Source organism: Ornithorhynchus anatinus, chromosome 2 (genome assembly GCF_004115215.2).
Source record: "Ornithorhynchus anatinus isolate Pmale09 chromosome 2, mOrnAna1.pri.v4, whole genome shotgun sequence".
In the NCBI taxonomy this organism is placed as follows: domain Eukaryota; kingdom Metazoa; phylum Chordata; class Mammalia; order Monotremata; family Ornithorhynchidae; genus Ornithorhynchus; species Ornithorhynchus anatinus.
Window position 1 is genome coordinate 113,726,536 of NC_041729.1, and position 14,342 is coordinate 113,740,877.

Here is a 14,342-nt window from a genome sequence, read left to right on the forward strand (position 1 = left end):
TCACTGGTTTGGGGGCTTTCATATTTGTTTATCCAGAGGAGTGGACCTGGCCCAGATCTGAGCTGGCCCCTGTCCCAGGCTGCAGTATGGGTCCCAACTGCGATGAATCAGGCAGCCAGACAGCCCCTAGAAGCACCATCTGCTCCTGCAGCAAGCTTGGCATGGCTTCAGGAGATGTCAGGGCTAGTGGGAACACTCAGGTGTGGGCACAGGGAGATAGTCCATTTGATGATCCCCCTTTTTTAGCTCTCTCAGATGGCAGGACATGGCCCCAGGATTATCCCAAGGGTTTCCCATTGTTCTTACTGGTCTGCAGAGCAAGCCAGACATGCTCTTTCCCCTCTTCCTCACCTCACATAATGCCAACTTGCCATCTCCATGTCCAGAACAGGTAGACATTTAAAATCAGGCATTCCAGAGGAATTGGAAGTGTGTTTACATGCCTGGCCATTCTTGTAAGAAATACTTTTTACTTTCCCCAGGTCTACTTCCTAGAGCTTGTAAAATATTTTCTTCTAAAATAAACTAATCTATTAAATGAAAACAGCATGGCCACCTTTGATACCCTAAGTAATTAAAAGTAGTAAACCCACTTTTCTCCATCATTAGAGTTTTATTGCTCTAAAAATAACTTCATTGCATGAGGGCAGCTCCGGTTACGATGGTCTCATCTCAGACAACATCGTAGATCAAATTCTACATTTCTTTATGTCAATTACCATTATTCTATTGGCTATATGTACTGTAGGAAGTAGCTATAGTAAAGTGAAATATATCTTCTCCTTTCTGATGAGGAATAAAAGTTAGTTTGGATATGGGAAATGAAAGTTAAAATATTCTTAATCCTTCATTTTTCAAAAGTTCACTTATTCCTTAAGGCAATTTGACATTTTCCCTGCATTAGCTGTTTTGCAGGTACCAACCCTCAACTCCTTCAGGAGTTCTTCAGGAAGATGGAACATAAGTGAGACTGCAATGAGGATTTGATTTGCATATGAGGCATTTCGTTGATTTATGAAGTTGTCTGGGCCTCCCATCAATTCTACCAATCCCAGAGCAAAGGGACTGAACTATGATTGGTTATTAGCACCACCTCTTCCTCCCTCAGTCAGATGACACAATCTAACGCCAGCCTGGTAACCAACTGACCAACTCACTACCCCCTCCCCACACCCAGTGACACTATCTCCCCCAGACAGTCATATGATGAATCTGACATATTGTCCAGTTCTCCCTCATCTGGAATTTGCCCCTACCTCTGAATTCTTATGGCCCCAGGAGAGTTCTTTTATATTTATTTTTAAATGAAAACACCACAAATTCAAAGCTTCTCTTAGGTGCTTTCTGTTTTGGTTTGAACGACTTTCTTGGTTTGACGGGAAATAAAGGACCCCTTTCCACCACTGCATGTTCTCCAGCTTCACTGAAAGAACCACTTTTCTCTTCTCTAGTGCGGAACCTGATTGCCAGATTGGGTGACCTAGTAATTCACACTGAGAAAATTAAGCACTGACCATTAAACAATGTAGGATTGTTGTATTGGTAAGCTCTCTGTGGGCAGAGAATGTGTCTGTTTATTGTTATATTGTACTCTCCCAAGCGCTTACACAGAAAGCACTCACTAAATGAATGAATGAATATCACCCTGAAGGATTTTTGTCTGAACAAATTTTCATAGAACAAGAGTATGCCAACCCGTAATCACTAGAATCAGGGCAACCTTAGCATGTTCAGATCATCAGACAATCACTTCTAGGGCCATCAGGCAATGAGAGTCAAGAGGTCAATCAGAGTAATCTCTAGGGCCATTTTATAGGGGCAGAAATCAAATATTATCTGTGTATCTCTATCTCTCCCCTCACTCTTTTTCTGTCCCTTTCCTTCTCTTCCTCTCTTTCACTCTTCCTCTGTCTTTCTCCATATCTCTCTCTATTTCTCTTTCACCTTTTCCCTCTCTCTTTCTCTGTCTCTCCCTCTCCCACCCCTCCTTCCTCTTTCTGTTTCTTTGTTTCACTTTGTCCTCTGCATCTTCTATGTGCTATTTTCCCACCATCTCTGTTCCTGCTTGCTGCCACACCTCTATCTTTTATTTTATTCTTTTTTTCCTCTTCTCATCTCCTCTAATGGTAGAATATAGCCTAGTGGAAATAATCAGGCCTGGGAGTCAGAACTCCTGGTTTCTAATCTAGACTTTACCACTTGCCTGTCGTGTGACTTTGGACAAGCCACTAAATTTATCTGTGCCTCAGTTTACTCATCTGGAAAACGGGGATTCAATAATTTTTCTCCCTTCTGCTTTAACTGTGAACCCCATGTGGAACAGGGATTGTGTCTGCCCTCATTATCTTGTATCTACCCCAATTCTTGGAACAATTATTTGAATATAGTAAGCTCTTAACCAAAACAAGAATTATTGTAAAAGGATTTACCAGAGTAGTGATCCTGTTTCCTGGTGGCATGAGATTTGATGTGGTGGCAGGGATCTACAGGGATCATGTTGTTGGTTCAAATATGGAGGATCCCCAATCAATCAGTAAATATTATTTATTGAGTGCTTACTATGTGCAGAGCATTTGGGAGAGTACAACAGAGTTGGTAGACAGGTTCCCTGCCCACAGTAAGCTTACAACCTAGAGGGGGAGACAGACATTAATATGAATGAGTAGATTACAGATATGGACATAAGTGCTATGAGACTGAGGAAGGGGTGAATAAAGGATATAAATCCATGGGCAAGGGTGATGCAGAAGGAAGTGGGAGAAGAGGAAATGAAGGATTAGTCAGGGAAGGCTTCTTCAAGGAAACCCAGCATTAAGGTTCACACCTCCACTCATGATTGACAGGAAGTGCAGGTGGGGTGTTGGTAGCAGGAGGACCAAGGCAGAGATGGAACATGTAACATTACAAGGCAAGATGAATGGAACAGATAAATGGGTTCTGAAGGGATTTGAGAGAGGGTTTGATGATATTTGTACTCAGGGCATTATACTGGATACATGTTCTCAGAGCAAGGATGGGAGTGTTCATGCTTGATTTTAGGTATGCCTCAGTCTTGGGGGTTTATCTGTGCTTATGCATGTTCTTTGGGCATTAGTGCCCACATAGAAAAAAAGTTAGCCTCAGAGTTTTTGACTGATAGGCAAACAGCCTAACAGGAGGCTCTTGCTTCAGGGCTTCTCTCATGCTGGAATTCGCTGAGTGCCTCTGTTGTAGGGTGTCAATATATTTTTTTTAGGCTTTATCAGTTCCTCACCTGAGAATGCCAGTGGTTTTCCTCCTTCAGAATAAGTTTATGGATAGAGAATGACAAATGTGTGATAAAATGAATATGAATAATCAAATGAGTTTCAATTTGGAAAATGCTACCTAGTAATTTGAAATGTTCAATGACTGAACAAAGAGACTCAGTGTGCCAGATTCTCCCCAGTGCTTATGTTCTTTCTAGCCAAATAGGGAAGCATAGTCTTTTTTAGAACATTATGGACCTTCCATTAATGACAAATGGTCCTTGATACACCTATCCTTTGACCTATTAGAGTGAGTTAATCTGTAGGCTTCTATTACCTGGCTATTTCATGCAAACCCTTTTTTGGCCTGAAATATTACCAAAGCTAAAGGCAAAGGGAATTTTAATTACTGGGTATTTTTATAGTATTTTCTAGAAAAACACCTTTTACAGTGCATATAACCTGGAGAAAATCTGATGAGCCCCAAGAGCAGTGTCAGAAGTGAGAAGAATGGGATATTAATAATGATTGTGGTTCTTGTTGAGTGCTTCCTTTGTACTAGGCACTATACTAAGCACTAGAATGTTGTAAAGATGTATTTACAAAGAATATATCATGTCAGATATAGTCCATGTCCCACATGAGACACTGCGTCTAAAAGGGAGGAAAAACAGGTATAGAATCTCCATTTTTCAGTTGGGAAAACTGAGACACAGATGAATTAAGTGACTTGTGGAACGCACACAACAGGCAAGTGGTGGAGCAGTACCTGTAACCCAGGTTCTCTGACTCCCAATGTGTGGCCTCTTTTAAATAGGCCTTGCTGTTTCTTAGCATGGTGCTATGAAACAGGTTCAGTGTGCAGTAGTCTTTTAGAGAAGGGAAGGGAAAGACAACTCTTTCAAGTCTATGAAGAGAGTTTATGGAAATAGTGCTGACCAGTTAGTTGCTCTCTAGGTCACTGAGGGCTGAATAAAAGGAAAATGGAAGTAGGAAAGAGCTTGGATGGACCTGAAAAAAAAAATATGACTTTCAGGTGTTTAAACACTGAGGAAGGGGTGGAATCTCCACCTGTGGAGGATATGAATGGAAGAACAAGATAGCCATTTATCTTCGGTTCCTCAATCATTTGTCTGCCTGGTGGGCAAGTTGTTGGTTCAAATGATGTAAGAGGTCTTCCCAGCTCTGTGAGTCAACAATCCCTGATGATTTTAGTATAGATCTGGTCTTTATTAGAACACTAAATTTCTTAAGGATGACATTTGGTTTCTACTTATTTTTAACTGTGTCCAATACATTGAACATTAAATATTATCAATAATGTCTTTACTGAGATAGCATTGCATGGCAGTACTAAGAGAGAAATTGATTTGGCTATGAGCCCACTCTCGTTGTTACAATCACATTTTGAAGGAAGTGGCTTAATTAGCAATTAAGCAATACTATGTATTGAATTCCCACTCAGAGCAGAGTTGTTCATTACACATTAAAGAGGGCTACAAAGAAAAAATCAGAGCACAGTCTATGTCCTTGAGAGTTTGCATTGTCATACCTCTGAGATCCAAACTCCTGTCTGCTAGAAGATAATATTGGGCCAGGAGCCAGTTTCACCTTTGTAGCTGGCATTGCAGGAATGGACATGATGGAAATTAGCAGGACCTCTTCAGCCTGCAGGTATGGAAGCTGGCCAGGAGCATCTTTAGGTCCCGAAAAGGAAATGAGGAGCTCTGACCCACTCAAAAAGAAGCAGTCAGTCAAGCAATGGTATTTGAGTGCTTACTTTGTTTAGATCATTCTATTAAGCTCTCAGGAGAATAAAATACAATAGAGTTGGTAGATGTGATTCCTGCCCTCAAGGCTCTTACCATCTAGCAACTCCAGCAGATCATCTTTTCCTCTGAGTTATTTGTAAGGTTATTTTGGCTCCGTATATATAGATTTCCTATGTGCACAAATGATATGCCACTTATGGTGAAATTCACCCACTAATGGTGTGTTGATGATAAGACCAATGCGGACCCATGATTCCAGCTGCTTTATGTTTGCATGCATGAAGACTGTCTTTTGTTGTGCTGTCATCTATTTCTTCAGGAGTGTCTGGTGCTGCTCTTATTTTTTCAGTCTTGAAGAAGCTTATACTAGAAGAGAGTGGCTCGTTTCCTGATTGCCATGCACCATGCTGGTCTCTCTGTGGCAACTGATTCCCAGTTTCCAGTTGAAATTCTGTGTTGTCTGAACCTCAGATCTGTATTTGGTTTAGCATCCTAGGAACCACAGCCTTAGATGATAAGGGAAAAACCAAGACGTGACATCTTTTCTTTTATCTCCTACCTCAATATAAATTTCAAATTCTTCCAAAAGGCCGAATGTTCCTGTGGCTCTCCCCACTCCACTAGTAATGAGGTGACTAGTGATATTTTCCCGCTAGAGGGGAAACAGGTAATGATGTTTATATTAGAGGAAGGATGGGAGGGGACAACCCTTGTGCATCCTTAATCATTTCGAGCTACTGACCTCTTCCTTGAAGGTTCCTGGCTCTAGCAGGTGTCCTAATCTTGGCTGAGGAGCTTCAATACACATCACTGGTGAGGGAGTGATTGGTGAGGGCAGAGGAATAACTAGGTGAGTCTGTGACACATCACTGGTGAGGGAGTGATTGGTGAGGGCAGAGGAATAACTAGGTGAGTCTGTGAACTCTTGTTCCTACATCCAGCTGGAGGCTTTATGGGAGAAAAGGTGATCCAATTAAGCATATAGGCTTTGTAGCTATGGTAACCTTATGGTTCTTTAGGTTCTTTCTGGACTGGACATGAGAACATCAGCTAGATAGCCTGGGCTAGATTAATGAAAGGATTTGAGACCTATATGAAAACAAAGCAACTTTGATGCCAAGACTTGTTTCCTTCAATTCTTAAAGACAGTCATAGGAGGAAAAAAAACACCAAGAAAGTGCAATTTGGATATCATAAGACAGCTGAGGTTTTGTTTTGTGATGGTATAAGATGATCCTTCTTCCCTCATTTCTCTTCTACATTATGCAAGTTGTCTTTTCTTAAGATCACACGTTCTCTTTTTGAGCAGCAGGAAGTCTGCATAACTTGTGTTGTCCTTACTATACCCAGAGTGCACCACGTTCCCTCTTTGGCAAGTTCAGTTTTTTTATTCTATTATATTGCTATGTCTTTGACAATGACTGAGTCCCTCTTGTTTCACTGGGCTCATGAAGAATTTGTTGTGCTTCATTCTAAGCAAATTAATGTGCAGAACCTATCAGTTATGTGAAACACCTTGAATTTGAGGTTCAGCATCCTGATTGCAATCTCTTACATCACTGTCTTCTAATGATGGTCTCAGGGGATGAAATTGACTTTGTATGCTTACCTAATAATAATGGTAATTGTTAAATGTGCCAATCACTGTTCTAAATGCTGGGGTAGATAAAACTTAATCAGGTTGGACAAAGTCCCTATGCACATGGTGCTCACTGCCTTAATCCCCATTTTACAGATGAGGTAACTGAGGCATAGAAAAATTAAGTGACTTGCCCAAGATCACACAGTAGACATGTGGCAAAGCCGGGATTAGAACCTGCATCCTCTGATTTCCAAGTCCATTCTCTATCCACTAAGCCACCCTGCCTGTCTCCTGAACAGAACTGCCACTGTAGGCCAAGCATTCATCTTCTATTTTGGAAAGAGTTTTATTTTTTATTTTTCAAATAAAATTATGATGGTTTTCCCAGACGTCAAAGGATAACAGAAAGGGAACCTCCGGTTATTTGCCATGGGACATTCATACATTCATTCATTCATTCATTCAACTGCATTTATTAAGAGCTTCCTAGGTTCAGATCACTATATTAAGAGTTTGGGAAAGTACAATACAGCCATATTGATAATCCCTGCCCACAGTGAGCTCATGGGGGAGACATACAGCTCTACAAATAGACATCAATATAAATAAAAAAAATTACAGATATATACATAAATGCTGTGGGGCAGGGAAAGGGTGAAGAGCAAAGGGAGCAAGTCATGGTGATTCAAAAGGGAGTGGGAGATGAGGAAAAGTAAGCCTTAGTCTGGGAAGGCTTCTTGGAGGAGATGTGCCTTCAGTAAAGCTTTGAAGTGGATGGAGAGTAATTGTCTGGCAGATTTGAGGAGGGAGGGTGTTCCAGGACACAGGTATCCCTTGTGAGACAGGTGAGATCGAGGCACAGTGAGAAGGTTAGCACCCGAGAAGCAGAGTGTGAAGGCTGGGTTGTAGAAGGAGAGAGGTGTGGTGAGGTAGGAGGGGGCAAGGAAATGGATTGCTTTAAAACCAATGGTGAGGCGTTTTTGTTTGATACTGAGGTGGATAGGCAGCCACTGGAGATTTTTGAGCAGGGGAGTGACATGTCCTGAACGTTTCGGTAGAAAGATGATCCGGGCAGCAGAGTGAAGTATTGACTGGAGTGGGAAGAGGCAGGAGGTTGGGAGGTCAGCAAGGAGGCTGATGCAGTAATCTAGGCGGAACAGGGTTAATAATAGTGGCATTTGTTAAGTGCTTACTATGTGCAAAGCATTGTTCTAAGTGCTGGGAGGGATGCAAGATGATCAGGTTGTCCCACGTGAGGCTCACAGTTTTAATCCCCATTTTCCAGATGAGGTAGCTGAGGCACAGAGAAGTTAAGTGACTTGCCCAAAGTCACACAACTGACAAGCTGTGGAGCCACGATTAGAACCCAAGCACATGCTCTTTCCACTGAGCCACGCTACTTCTCTGTGCTTCATAGTGATGAGTGTAACAGTTTGGACACCTAACCATGAGGGAATGAAGACATACGGCTGCCCCATCTGTCATTCTTGGAGAGGCTTGCTCAGTGGTGACATTGGATAGAATCCAGACAATTCCAAGGAAGAAAGAGGGACAAAGGTGAAAAGAGAAGAGTGAAATGAATGCACACACTGGGGATGTGTTCCTCCTTCTAAATTTCTAAGGAAAGCAGTGTGGCCTAGTGAACAGAAGGACCTGGGTTCTATTTCAGACTCTGACACTAGTCTGCTGTGTGACCTTGGAAAAGTTATTCAATTTCCCTGGGCCTTATTCATCTCATCTTTAAAATGGAGATAAAGACTGTGAGCTCCATGTGGGGCAGGGACTGTGTCCAAACTGTTAAGCTTGTATCTACCCAGAGCTTAGTACAGTGCCTGGAACATGCTAAATGCTTAACAAATACCATAAAACATAAATAGACAAATAAAACCTGGAGAAGTTTCCTTTGGTTGAGGAATTTAGTCACAGAGACCAGTGCAGCGAGAGGTAGCAGAGATATAGAGAGATGAGAAGAGACAACAGAGATGGAAAAAGGTAGAGAGTGATTGGGAGGGGCAGCAGATTGGGCTTGAAGCAGCACAGTCTAATAGAAAGGGCACAGGCCTGGAAGTCAAAGGACCTGGGTTCAATCCCGGCTCTGCCATTTGTTTGCTGTGAGACCTTAGACAGATCATTTAATTTCTCTGTCCCTTAGTTTCCTCATCTTCAAAATGGTTTGTTTTGCTGTCTGTCTCCCCCTTTTAGACTGTGAGCCCGTTTTTGATCAGGGATTGTCTCTGTTGCTGAATTTGACATTCCAAGTGCTTTGTACAGTGCTCTGCACACAGTATGCGCTCAATAAATATGATTGAATGAAAGAATGATTGAAAACATATTCTCCCTCCTACTTAGACTGGGAGCCAGGGACTGTGTCCAACTTGATAATCTTGTATCTAGCCTAATAATAATTATTATGGTAATTATTAAGCACTTACTATATGCCAGGCACTGTACTAAGCACTGGGGTGGATACAATTAAATCGAGTTAGACACAATCCCTGTCTCACATGGGCTCACAGAATTTTACAGATGAGGTAACTGAGGCCCAGATAAGTTAAGTGACTTGCCCAAGGTCACACACCAAATAAGTGGCAGTGCTAGGTTAGAACCTTCTGAATCCCAGACCCATGCTCTAGCTATTACACCATATTGCTTCCTAGTGCTTAGAACATTGCTTGGCACACAGTAAGTGCTAAAAAAACCCACAGTGATTATGGAGATAATCCAACACAGAGTCTTTCTGTGCTTTTGAGCCTGTCTCTTTTCATACCAATCTTTGAGAAGCACTTGTTTATAGAGAGCAACCTTACTTCCCTCTGTTGTCTTCCCACTGATGAGCGACCTCCCAACATTCCACTGCTATGTTTCATATTTTGAGATGGTTTCACAGTGTTGGTGCATTTTGCTCATTGGAAAGTTATTCAGGAAAAATCCTTTAAGATGATATTAATGATCCCAAGCTTTTTAATGGCTACTGTTTGTTCTCATATTTTAAATTGCTAGGTCATCCAATCTTCCAAGCAGGAGAAGGAGCCAGGGAAGAGGGAGGTAGAATTTTCTGTGAAGGTCAGAAGGAAATCAGGCTTACCTCAGGGGTGCATGTGATTTTCTTCAAAATCAAAACATATGTGAGTGAACCTGAAGCTGCCCTTGGGGACCCCAATCTGGGCCACTGCTGTTGGGGATCACCCTTTTGGTCACAGACAGCTGCTGTTCCTGTTGTTGTCACTGCCATATGGGACTGTATGGTAGGAGGGGGCCAGGCTGGGCTTTTTCAGCCAGTTGCAGAGAGCTGACAATATTACTGCCACTAAGCTGTGTGGGTGAATCGAAGTGCACTTGAACACAGTTTCTTCCGCTGGTCCAAGGCATTCGAAATCCACTCTACCAGGGGCTGAGGTTGGTTCTTTTCCCTCACCCCCAAGCAGGAAAGAAGCAGAAACTGAAGCTTAGTTCCAGTTCCTTAGGGATGGGGGAGGGCAGTTCATGCTGCCCAAGATCCACTCATCAGACCGGAGTGGGAAAATCAGAAACACATCTATGAGAAGCCTTGTATTTGCTTTCTTCTTATTTAAAAATGAATACAAAATAAATGCTCCAGAGCCAGCAGCAGTCCAAGTCAGGGGTGACCTTCTGACCCCGTGGAGGACTGGGGCTACCTGGGGAAGGCAGCACCATGAGTTGGCAGCAGACAATGGGGGCCGGCACCAGGCCAGCCTCAGATTGCATTGTATTACTGAGAGCAGGAGACAATGCCCTGTTGGACTGGAGTTCCACCGTTTCTTCTCAGGATTAATAGAACTGATAGAACACTGAGAGAACTTCAGAACCCAACCAAATGCCTCTTATGCACATCACACCCCCTGACATGAACTCTTGGAGGTTGTCATTTCTATAAATTGCTCACGTTACTCTCATTTCTTGTTCTCATATTCAATACAACATAGGGCAATTGGTTTGGTACCTTTGCTCTTTTCCATCCTTCTCACCTAGCCAGCCCCTGAGGCTATGTTGCTATAAACACTGCTTCAATGGCTGAGCTGGATGCATGCCAGATCTGGGTTATTAAGTAATCTTATCCTGTCATTTGAAACTGCTTTGGAAGTGGTATGTGTCTTCTGTAGGAGGTCTATGTCTCAGCCATTGTAGGAAATTTGACCCCACATCATCCCTGTTAACCTTCCTCTTCAGAGTGAATTGTCAAAATTGGGCATCTTCCTTTTCAGATGGAGGCAGAAGCCCCATTCTGTCACTTCATTCTATTCAATCAATCAATTTATCAATCATATTTATTGAGTGCTTACTATGAGCAGAGCCCTGTACTGAGCACTTGGGAGGGTACAGAATTGGTAGGCATGTTTCCTACCCAGAAGTAATTTACAGTCTAGCAGGAGAGAAAGACATTAATGTGAATAAACAAATTACAGATAGGTACATAGTGCTGTACCCCTCTCAGGGTCACACCTGGAGAGTTTTGAGTACTCTAACAGTCTCAGCTATGGGAGGGAGAGTCAAGCAGAGGCGTGTCCATTCCATTTCTAGTTTGGGCAGTGGCTAGCAAGTGGAAGGCCATCAGCTACCAGCCAAAACTCACCCATGCTGGGCAGCAGTGGCATGGGAGAGAGTCGAGGATGGAGACTCCAGTTTACTGCCTGGAGGGCGGAAGTGGTAAACCGATTTCATGTTTTTACCAAGAAAACTCTATGGATACACTACCAGCATGATTGCAGATGGAGAGCAGGGGGTTCTGGGAGAGATGTGTCCGTGGTATCACTGTGGGTTGGAAATGACTTGACAGCATAAGACAAGACAAGACAAGACAAAAATGTTGTGTTGCTAAGGGTGCAGATATGAGTGAAATAGTTACTCTGAAGGGAATGGGAGAGGAGGAAATGAGGAAATGCTTAGTTTCTGAAATGTCATTCTGAGAACAAACAACTCAGGATTATCTGCACTAATGGAGGGAAATAAGTTTGAGTACTGGTACTCTCAAGAAAGAGACAATACCTTCTGGGCAGAAAGGAGATGTGGTATGTGGTTGTGCCTAAGTGATGGGAAGACATGATATGCCAGGAAAAGAGAAAACTGAATTGAAAAGTCCCACACATATTGTGGGAGACTATCATATGGAGTGTGACAGCAGCCTAATAACAGGTTCCAGACCAAAATAAAGGTCTACAGAATTGTAGTGTTGTCCAACCTTCTCTATGACTGAGAACTGGACCAAACAGAGATGCCACCTCTGGCTCCTTGAGTAGTTCCACTAGGAGAACTTATGGGCAATACTCAACATCAAGTGACAAGATAAGATCATGTCAGCCTCATAGTACTGAGGCTCTGTTTGATTTAACACCGCTACCCTGGATGAGACATGTGAGGAGGATGAGTGACAGCAAGATACCCGAACAGCTGCTATATGGAGAGCTGAAACTTAGATGCAGCATGGCCTAGTGGACAGAGCATGAGTCTCATAGTGGATTCTAATCCTGACTCCACCACTTGCCTGCTCTGTAAACTTGAAGAAGTTACTTGACTTCTCTATGCCTCAGTTTCCTCATCAGTAAAGTGGGAATTCAATATCCTTTTCCTCTCCTAGTTAGGCTGTGAGCCCCGCATAGGACAGGGTTTGTGTCTGATCTGATTACCTTGTGTCTGCTCCAACACTTGGCACCATGCTTGCCACCAAAAAAGTGCTTAACAAATACTTTTCTTGTCATGCTGTAGAGTCGTCTCCGACCCACAGCAATGCCATGGACACATCTCTCCAATAATGTCCCATCTCCATCTGCAATCATTCTGGTAGTGTGTACATTAAGTTTTCTTGGTAAAATTGCGAAAGTGGTTTACCATTGCCTCCTTCCATGCAGTAAACTTGAATCTCCACCCTCGACTCTCTTCTTGCCGCTACTGCCCAGCATAGGTGAGTTTTGACTTGAAGCAGATTGCCTTCCACTCACTAGACACTGCCCAAGCTAGGACAGGAATGGATATGCCTCTGCTTGACTCTCCCTCCCATAGTCGAGACTGGTAGAGTATTGGAAACTCTCCAGGTGTGACCTGAGAGGGGATAACAAATACTAAAATAATAATAATAACAAAAGTAATAATAATGATATAAAATAATAAAAACTGAACAAGGGGGACAAAGCACATATTTCAAAACATGATAAAACAAAACCTCAGACACTGCTGCATCCCAGCTGAAAACTGGGAGTCAGTTGCTAAAGACAGACTGTATGGCACTGCCAACAACAAGGGAGTAACTCTCTTTGAGCAAAAGATTTTCCTGAAAACAAAAGACAAGGATGCAAGTGAGAAGAAAGGTCCAGGACCTGTAACCATTAAATACCACAACCCAACAAGCAACTGTGCGTCGCACATCTGTCTTTTCAGTGACACAAATATTCAATCAATCAATCAGTCGACGTTGTATATTGTATACTGTCCACAAAGCACTTTACTTAGTTCTTGGGATGGTACAGTAATGATAGGATTGGTTAAGTGCTTACTATGTACCAGGCACTGTACTAAACACTGGGGTGGATACAAGGAAATTGAGTTGCAACCGTGGCTCAGTGGAAAGAGAACGGGCTTTGGAGTCAAAGGTCATGGGTTCAAATCCTGGCTCTGCCACTTGTCAGCTGTGTGACTGTGGGCAAGTCACTTAACTTCTCTGGGCCTCAGTTCCCTCATCTGTAAAATGGGGATTAAGAGTGTGAGCCCCACGTGGGACAACCTGATTCCCCTGTGTCTACCCCAGCGCTTAGAACAGTGCTCTGCACATAGTAAGTGCTTAACAAATACCAACATTATTATTATTATTATTATTAATCCCTATCCCAGATGGGGCTCACAGTCTTAATCCCCATTTTATAATTGAGGTAGCTGAGGCACAAAAAGGTTAAGTGACTTGCCCCAAGGTCACACAGAAGACAAATGGCAGAGCAGGGGATTAAAACCCAGGTCCTTCTGACTCACAGGCCCATGTTCTATCTACTAGGTCACAACAAAATTTTATAGACAGGATCACTGCACTTGAGTAGATTACAGTCTAGTGAAGCTCATATGTTCACCATCAGTGGTGCTTTTGAATATGTGTGTGTGTGTGTGTGTGCTTTTGAATATGTGTGTAAACCCTGACTTTGGGGTGTAGTTTCTTTTATAGGATGTCTTAGGGAAATCAGGCTTGGGACTTATGAAAGTTTTAAAATCTACAGTAGGAAATCCTGTCACAGTAATAAAAAAGTTTATTTTACTCTGCCCCTAAGAATTGCACTTAATTTTTACAGAAACTTGGCTCTGCTGCTTGCTTTGGTGATGTTCTGAGAATGAGTTTGGAAATGTATCCTTAGCTGGTTTGATGGAGAGAAAAAAGGGAGAAAGGATGAGGTCTTTCAGAATCCTAGTGAAGCCTGAATTGCAATGAAAGATTAACTTCATTTTCAAAGAGATGCTTTAATGCTGAAATGGGCACTAAAGGTAATGTGAGGTGTCCATGCAGATTTATGCATTCATTATTTCAACTGCTTGGTGTTTTCAAAGACTATGATCATTCAATCCAGAGTCCTGGCTGTTTATGAAAGCTTTATTTTCTGAATGCCTATTTGAAGTTAATAATTTTGTAAGGTAAATTTTTTTTCTGAAACAGGGCATTTCCTTCCTTCCCCAAATAAGCTGAACACTGAGATAATTTAGCTATGCTTCCTCTGGTAAAGGTACAGTAAATTCACAGACTTTGGGATTAATATTCATGCTGAAGGAGAA

The 14,342-nt window shown here is 42.4% G+C and overlaps 1 non-coding gene across 1 annotated transcript; it reads right to left on the minus strand.

Annotated features, from left to right (window-relative positions):
- Window positions 1-12,508: 12,508 nt before the first annotated feature.
- Window positions 12,509-12,645, minus strand: LOC114809358. The gene has a single exon (XR_003757145.1). It is a non-coding gene; the product is annotated as a small nucleolar RNA SNORA7 (small nucleolar RNA).
- Between the last annotated feature and the right edge of the window lie 1,697 nt (window positions 12,646-14,342).